The sequence below is a fragment of the Vombatus ursinus genome, unplaced genomic scaffold, assembly GCF_900497805.2.
Source record: "Vombatus ursinus unplaced genomic scaffold, bare-nosed wombat genome assembly UNPS02014810.1, whole genome shotgun sequence".
Classification (NCBI taxonomy): Eukaryota; Metazoa; Chordata; class Mammalia; order Diprotodontia; family Vombatidae; genus Vombatus; species Vombatus ursinus.
In genome coordinates this window covers 9,817,963-9,826,150 of record NW_020954588.1, presented here as the reverse complement: position 1 = coordinate 9,826,150, position 8,188 = coordinate 9,817,963, and positions in this window count along the sequence as shown.

Genomic DNA, 8,188 nt, shown 5'->3' with positions numbered 1-8,188 from the left:
GTGTTGTTCAAAATCTCATTTTCAGAGCTTAATCCAAAATTGAATGACCTTTTCAAAATGAGGAAAATTTCCACAAATTTGAGATTTATTTTCCAGGCTGGCAAAACTCTTTGTGCTCCCTCCTCTTCCTTTAAGACTATAGTACTCTCCTAGGTAAGATTCTCTGTCGGTCTCTGGAGTTATACATTCCTGGATAAGGCCTCCTCATCTCTGAGGCGTATGACTCTTACAATGAGGGTTTCATAGATAGAGAGTTGAAAGGGACCTCGGAGGTCATCTGATCTAACTTTCTCCTTTGTGGAGGAAGAAACTGAGGCATAGGGACACTAAATGACTTGCCCCGGGTCACACAGCAAGGCAGCATCTGAGTGGGATATGAACCCATGCTTGAGTCACTATACTTTGCATTGTATCATGTATTTGAGTAGAAACAGGCCAGAAAAGAATGCAAGGGAAGAAAAAAACAGTAACTATCTGTCACATAGAAGTGTTCTTTTTGGTTTTCTATTGTTCTCTCTTCAAGTCTAAAGAGATAAAGAATAAAAGTCACTCCAGGAAGCTTAAAACAGCAACCCAGCTCTTCATCCATGGAAGACTGGGAAGTGATGGCCACCAGAACATAGCCAAGGTTTCCAAAGCCTCAGTACACACATGCAGCTTCCAATCAAAATATATACTGCTAGATTCACTTGGGCATCTTTTTTGAAATGTTAATACACATCCACTATCATATCCACCAGCAGAATTCATAGGAATTCAACAGTTCCATAACCAGTAAATTATACCTGTCTTCCTTCAGAATTATAGACTTAGGAAACAAGAGGAAAGTCACATGAGAAAACAGCTTCTTGTCATCCTGATCACAAAGGCAATTCTTAAGAAACTTCAGAAATCCCTTTATTTAAATATATGTGAGAATATGAATATGAATATATGTGAACACACAGATATATGTACATATAAGCTGGGGGTATATATGTGTACATATGTATATATAAGCATTCTATTTGTTATATATACATACATATACATATATACATGTATGTATGTGTATATAGCTAAACATACACACATGCATTTATATGTATATGTGTGTATACACACACATACACACATAAACAAATTGAATGTTTGATGGAGCTTAGATAAAAAATAAAGATTTGACTCTGCTATGCCCACAGCTATTAAAAGATCATAATTTAGTTGAACAAATCTCAGAGTCAACTCATTTTCTAATGCTGTCTTTGAGAAAATTCAACCTTGAGAAATAGAAACGAAGGATAAGATGGTTAGAATTTATTTTACTAGCTGTTTTAGTTATTTAACTCAAACAGATACTGGCACGTGACAGAATTTCAGAGAGGTTGTGACTTTGTCTGAGATCACACAGCTAGTAAATATCAAGGATAGGATTTAAACTTCCTAATTCCAAGTTCAACATTTTATCATGATCATAATGATAGCTAAAATTTATATAGCACCTACTGTGTGCCAGGGACTATGCTAAGTGCTTTATAATACTATGTCATTTCCACATTATCTCTTTAGTACACCCTGGAATCTTTTGCTTAAATTTTAGAGTTACAAAATTGGGGATAGTAAGTAGATTACATTCTCATCTCACCTTTTATTAAAAACAAATTATTTTTTGTTTCCTCATCATCTTCATTTCTGAATATATCCCCCACCCTTGCCTGACTCAATGAGTCATCCTTTCTAACAAAATTTAAAAAAGAATAAAAAAAACTTTATCAAAAGCAAATAATTCATCTGGCAGTACAAGCAATGTTTTGAGCCATAGTTTCCACTTCTTTAAAGAAGGAAAAATGATGCAATTTATAAACTTTTTTTCTAGTGGCAGTCACATCACTTTTCACAAGGAGAAAAGTGCTGCCATCCTGGGAAAATGTCAACTGCAAAAGGGCAAGTATCAGGTTTTAATCTAAACTATATAACAGCCAGCTTTCAAGGTACTCTGAACACAGAAAATATTTAGCAAATATGTACTGAAATCAATTGAATAGAATGATCACATTTGGTTTTACTGACTGCAAACATTTTTTCCTGCAATTTTATACCTAACTGCTCAAAATATAAGATAATAGCTATAGAGTCTAAAGATTAAAAAATGCCCTTTTAATTAAAAATGAAAAAAAACTGTTTTATGTAGAAAATATGTTTGATGAATGGTTTTGGAATTAATAAATCTCATATTTTTTGGAACTATCAGCATAAATAATATCTTCCTTTCATAAAGTATGTCAGAGTCATTTAAATTTTTGTTTTGGTGAGGCAATTGGGATTAAATGACTTGCCTAGAGTCACACAGCTGGTGAGTGTTATGTGTCTGAGTCTGGATTTGAACTCAGGTCCTCCTGACTCCAGGGCCAGTGCTCTATCCTCTGTGCCACCTAGCTGCCCCTAGAGCCCTATAAATTTGTTAAATAATTATGCCTAACTTGATTCCTAGAAAATAAGGTCCATGCTTTGAATGCTCTTTAAAAATAAATCTAGGAAAGTTTGGATATAAAATGAATATTAAATGAAGAAGTGCTATGATCCCACTGAACCCTTGAAAGTAAGCTTAATTTTTTTTTTCATTGTGGTGGCACATCTAATTTGGATAAGTAAGAACCAACATATGTCAGCAAAATGTGTGAAAAATTAAGCTAGGTAAGATTTGGGGGCATTAAATATAAGATCACAGGTAAAGCAGAATCCCAAAGGAAATAATGGATGTCTAAACCCACCGTAAGAGCTAAAAAGCTCTTTTAAAAATAATCTATCTGGAATTTTATTTAAATTATATCCTTAGTCCAGATGTTTGCCATTATATGGAAATTATTATTATTTTCAATTTTATTGGTTTCCTTTTTCCTTTTTATTTTTTTTGTATATTTCATTTAAATAAATATTCTGAGAATGGGGCTACTAACTTCATCAAAATTTATTGACTCCTTGAGGACAGAGACTGTTTTGCTATAGGGCAGGGTTTATTAATCTAAAGTCTATGAACTTGGATGGGTATACATACATATATACATACATACACACATACATATATACATATACACACACGCATATATATGTAATACATATGTGCATGTAAATCTGTATGTGTTTATTTTCGATTTAATTGTTTTCCTTTGTAATTCTATGCATTTTATTAAAAAATAAAAACATCCCGAGAAGAGGTTCACTGGTTTCAAAGGTGTCTGTGATGGAAAATTGGGATAAGATCCCTTGATGTAGGGACTATAACAGTGGGAAGATTGCCTATCATTTCTGTATCCCTAGTCTATAGCACAGTTCTTTGTACATAGCAGACATTTAATAAATGCGTATTGAATAAAATTGCTAACAGTTATTGTAATTTTCTATCTTGGAAGAAAAATGCATCTTCAACTCAATATGTGTTGGTCTTCTCACTGTTTTTTTCTTTCCTTCATAACCTTCTCTCTTTTCATTACAGCTTTTCTTGTATAGGCCTATTGTATAGGCCTATATTGGCCTATGGCCAAGACATATTCTCTGTATGAAGCCACTCAAGCCTTTTCATTTTAATGGTTTATTTGGCATTGCAAGGGAACATAGCTCTTTCCTTATCAGCACACTGGACTTTTGAGGCAGCTGATTCCCATGCCAAATGGGTGTCTTTCCCTTTTATTGAAGAAGAGATGAAAATGGTCAATAAACATTCCCACATTTTGGTAAGCCCGCTTTTGAGTCAGACTTTCCAGGACTGTCACCTTCTATTTGCACCATTGATAGCAGAGAAGAGGGCTAAATGGTGCTTATTGGCTATGGAATCCTAGATTATGGAGATAGAAGAGGTTTTAGAGGTTATGGTCTAGTGGAAAAAATATTGGGTCCTCACAGCACCTCCTCCAATGGCAACATCAATAATTAGTGTCAAAGTCCCATTTTCTGGAGGTCTTGCTTTGTTCATCTATAAAATGAAGGGGTTATAATAAATTATGTATTGGATCCCTTCCAGATTTAGAATCCAATGGAGTTAATCTAATCCAATGAGATAATGGGTAGAAAACTTTCTAAAAAACTTGGCAAAATTTTGTTAACTATTATAGTGCAACTCTCACCTAGAGCCTGAGTCTTAGGGACAACTGCTCATTTAGCCTCTATTTGAATACTTCCAGTCCTTGGGAACTTACTACTTAGCAAGGCATCTCTTCCATTTCTGCCAGTATGAAATTCTCTCACTACCTAAGTTGGCAAGTCTTTTTTTTTTAAACCTCTGTGGGCCTCAGTTTTCTCATCTCTAAAATAAAGGAGTTGAAATAGATGTCTTCAGAGATTGCCACAGTTCTAAATATATGATCAATGATAAACTTATTTAAGGATTGCACCCCAACGACGAATTACTATTTCAACAGATACCTTCAAAAAGGATATTAATACTGTGCTTATAATGAGGACCTCACAATAATACTGATAGCCACAAAAGGTTAATAATTATAAAGAATAGTAAAGAGTACAATTTTACGCATTAAAATAGAAAAGTAAATCTTTCAAAATTTCTATTCACAAATAAAAATAAACCTTTTAAAGATTTTTTCCCCTGCAGTTCTACATATTAAACAAGAGACAGAGTATCTGATAATGAATGGGGAGTTAGCCTCAAAGTCAGGAAGACTTAGATTCAGATACCACCTTTGAAAACATACTGGCTGTTGATCCTGAGCATTTACAACCATCCAGTGCTTTGGGCAACTCTCTAAAACTATAGATTTCAGAGTAGATGCCATTGATAAAAGGATTATTCTCAAGGGGAATTCCCTAAACCAATAAAATTATAGGACTGGACATACACATACAACAAATACAATAACAATGAAGCTAAAGAAAACAAAACAAAAGAAAAAAAAACTTTGCTGAGTCAAGAATCTCATATCTTTCCCCATCTTAAATATACCATATGCTGATATTATCTTTAGATAAGACTCTGCAGAAGGGATAAACAAGTTTTGATATTCAAGTTTCACATCAAAGGCTGAGGTTGTGGCAATGATCTAAGACAACATGTTTCAAAGTTTCTTAGTTTTTAATACATTCTTCTAGCACAATGGATAGAGCATCGGGCTTGGAGTCAGGAAGATGATTCTTCCTGAGTTCAAATCTGGTTTCAGACACTTACTAGCTATGTGACCCTAGGCAAGTCACTTGACTCTATTTGTCTCAGTTTCCACATCTGTAAGATGAGCTGGAAAAGGAAAGGGAAAACCTCTACAGTATCTTTGCCAAGAAAACCCCAAATGGGATCAGGAAGAGTTAGATGTGACTGAACAACAAAAGCATAAGTAAAAAATGCTGATAGACTCTAACTGTGAAAATGCTTATTCATAAATAAAAACAAATTACTTTAATAGTCCAGGGGTGCAATATAGCTTATCTAGAACTCTTCTTTGCTTATATATTTATTTCCTATAATCAAAACAATGTGACTTTGTAGACTAACACAGATTTACTGTGCATTCCGAGTGAGCTAGCTCAGAAATGGAAAACACCATTCACCAACGGTTACCATGAAAATTTGAAAGAAGCATAGCTCAATAGTGCTTTTTCTTTCTGCAGAAATATGGTAAAGAACCTATTCAAGGTCTCTTTTATATAGTGAGTTTTTTAAGGTCTGTTTTTTAAATTAATTTTTAGATTTCAAAAATCACTTCCACATGGTTTTGAGTTTTAAATTTTTCTCCTCCTCTCCTACCGTCCCCCAAGACAGTGTGCAATCTGATATAGGCTACACATATATATTTCTATTAAAAATATTTTCACATTAGTCATGTTGTAAGGAAGAATTAGAATCAATAGGAGGAACCACAAGAAATAGGAAACAAAACAAAATGGAAGAAAAAAAATAGCAAATAGTATGCTTCGATCTGCATTCGAACTCCATAGTTCTTTCTCTGGATGTGGATAGCATTCTCCATCATGAGACTTTTGGAGATGTCTTAGATCCTTGCATTGCTGAGAAGAGCTAAGTCTATCAAAGTTAGTCATCACACAATGTGGCTGTTACTGTGTACAACATCCCCCTGGTTCTGCTCACTTCATTCAGCATTAGTCCATACAAGTCTTTCCAGGTTTTTCTGAAGTCTACTTGCTCCATTACATTCATATACCACAACTTGTTCAGTCATTCCCTAATTGATGGCATCCCCTCAATTTCCAATTCTTTGCCACCACAGAAAGAGCTGCTATAAATGTTTTTGTACATGAGGGTCCTTCTCTCTTTTTTATGATCTCTTTGTGATACAGCCCTAAAAGTGCTATTGCTGGGTCAAAAGATATGCATAATTTTATAACCCTTTGGGCATAGTTCCAAATTGCTCTCCAAAATGATTGGATCATTTCTCAACTTCGATATTTATCATTTTCCTGTTTTGTCATGCTGGCCAATTTGATAGGTGTGATATGGTACCTCTGAGTTGTTTTGATTTATATTTTTCTAATCAATAGTGATTTAGAGCATTTTTTTATATGCCTATAGATGGCTCTAATTTCTTCATCTGAGAACTGTCTGTTCATATCCTTTGACCATTTAGCAATTGGGGAATGAATAAGGACTTTTATACACCTTTACTTCATCAGATAAGATCATATTTAGTCCACTGCACCATCTAGCTGTCCTCTAAAGTGGTTACTGCATGTAAAAATATGTTGGCCAGGGTTGCTTCTATTTCCTTTCTTTCCTTAAATCTTCCAGAAAACCAGCAAATGAAAGAGCCAGCCTGCATTCTTGGTTACATTCTAGTCTTCTGCTCCAAATCAAATCTTCCCCCACAAAGAACGAAAGAATTTAAACAGATTGTTTTAGTCCATGTAATAATTAGATTGATACAATAAGTATGGTAGCCAGCAGTCACAAAGGCAAATTTAGAAACAGACACAGTCAAGGTTACTTCAAGCTTTGTTGAGGTGCCTAATAAGCCACAAAAAATAGACCAAGTCATCAGAGTTGATTTAATAACCTCCCTCTTCACTTCTACCTTTTAGAATCCTAAGATTAGTTCATGTACCACCTTCTACATGAACCTTTTCCTGATCTGCCAATTTCCATTGCCCTAGCTCTGATTTTTCTCCATTTTTATATATTTTATATGCACATGTTTATACATATATGTTTATTTTGCATTCATATATATGTATATTTTTGTGTATATGTGTGTATATTTATATACACACATATATGTATATGTATGTATGCATACATGACCTTGAGCCTATGTCATATGTGGGACACTTGCAGGAACAGAGATTGTTTAGTTAAGAGAAGAGAATACCAGGGGATACAAGACAACTGCTTTCAAGTATCTAAAGGACTGTCATATGGAGAATGTATTATTAAGCATGATCCACTTTGTCCCAGAGGGTAGGACTAGGAGAAATGGGTTGAATAAAGTTGTTTCCTTGGGATGAGTAGAGGGGAGGGAGAAACAAATAAAATAACAATAATAGCATTGATAATTACAAATTCCTAACAATAGGAGTTATCTAAATGTGCAATGAGCTTCTTCGGAAAGTAGTGAATTCTCTCTCACTAAGAAATGGCTGGATGATTACTTGTTGGGCATCTTATGGTGGTTCTTTCTTTTCAATTATGGGTTGGTCTAAATGATTGTCCTGGTAACTTTCCAAATCTCAAATTATATAATTCCATATTCTCTACTCTACCCCCCTCACACACACACACAGCAAAAGAAAATATAAGGTTTGTATGAGCAAGGTCTTTGCATCAGCATTTCTGGCAAAGAGAAGGCATTTCCTCAAGAAGCCCACTCAACATTGGGTAACTACTATTTTTTAGGAATTTGTAACTGCTGTTGCTATTATTATTGTTTTATCTATTTCTCCTCCCCTCCACTAACCCCAATGAAGCAATTTTATTCAACCCATTTCTCCTGATTCTACCCTCTGGGGCAACGAAGAACAAATGAAATAATATGTTCTCCATAAAGCAGTTTTTCATATAGAAGTTTGTTGAATGAATGAATGAATGAAGAAATTCTTGTGAGTAAAGTCATTGGAGGAAGGATCAGAGTGGGCAGAATTTACCAGTAGTGTGTTAGCCAGGATAGGGAATGCAACATCTGGTAGCTTCCTATTTTTATCTATCTATCTATCTATCTATCTATCTATCTATCTATCTATCTATCTATCTATCTAT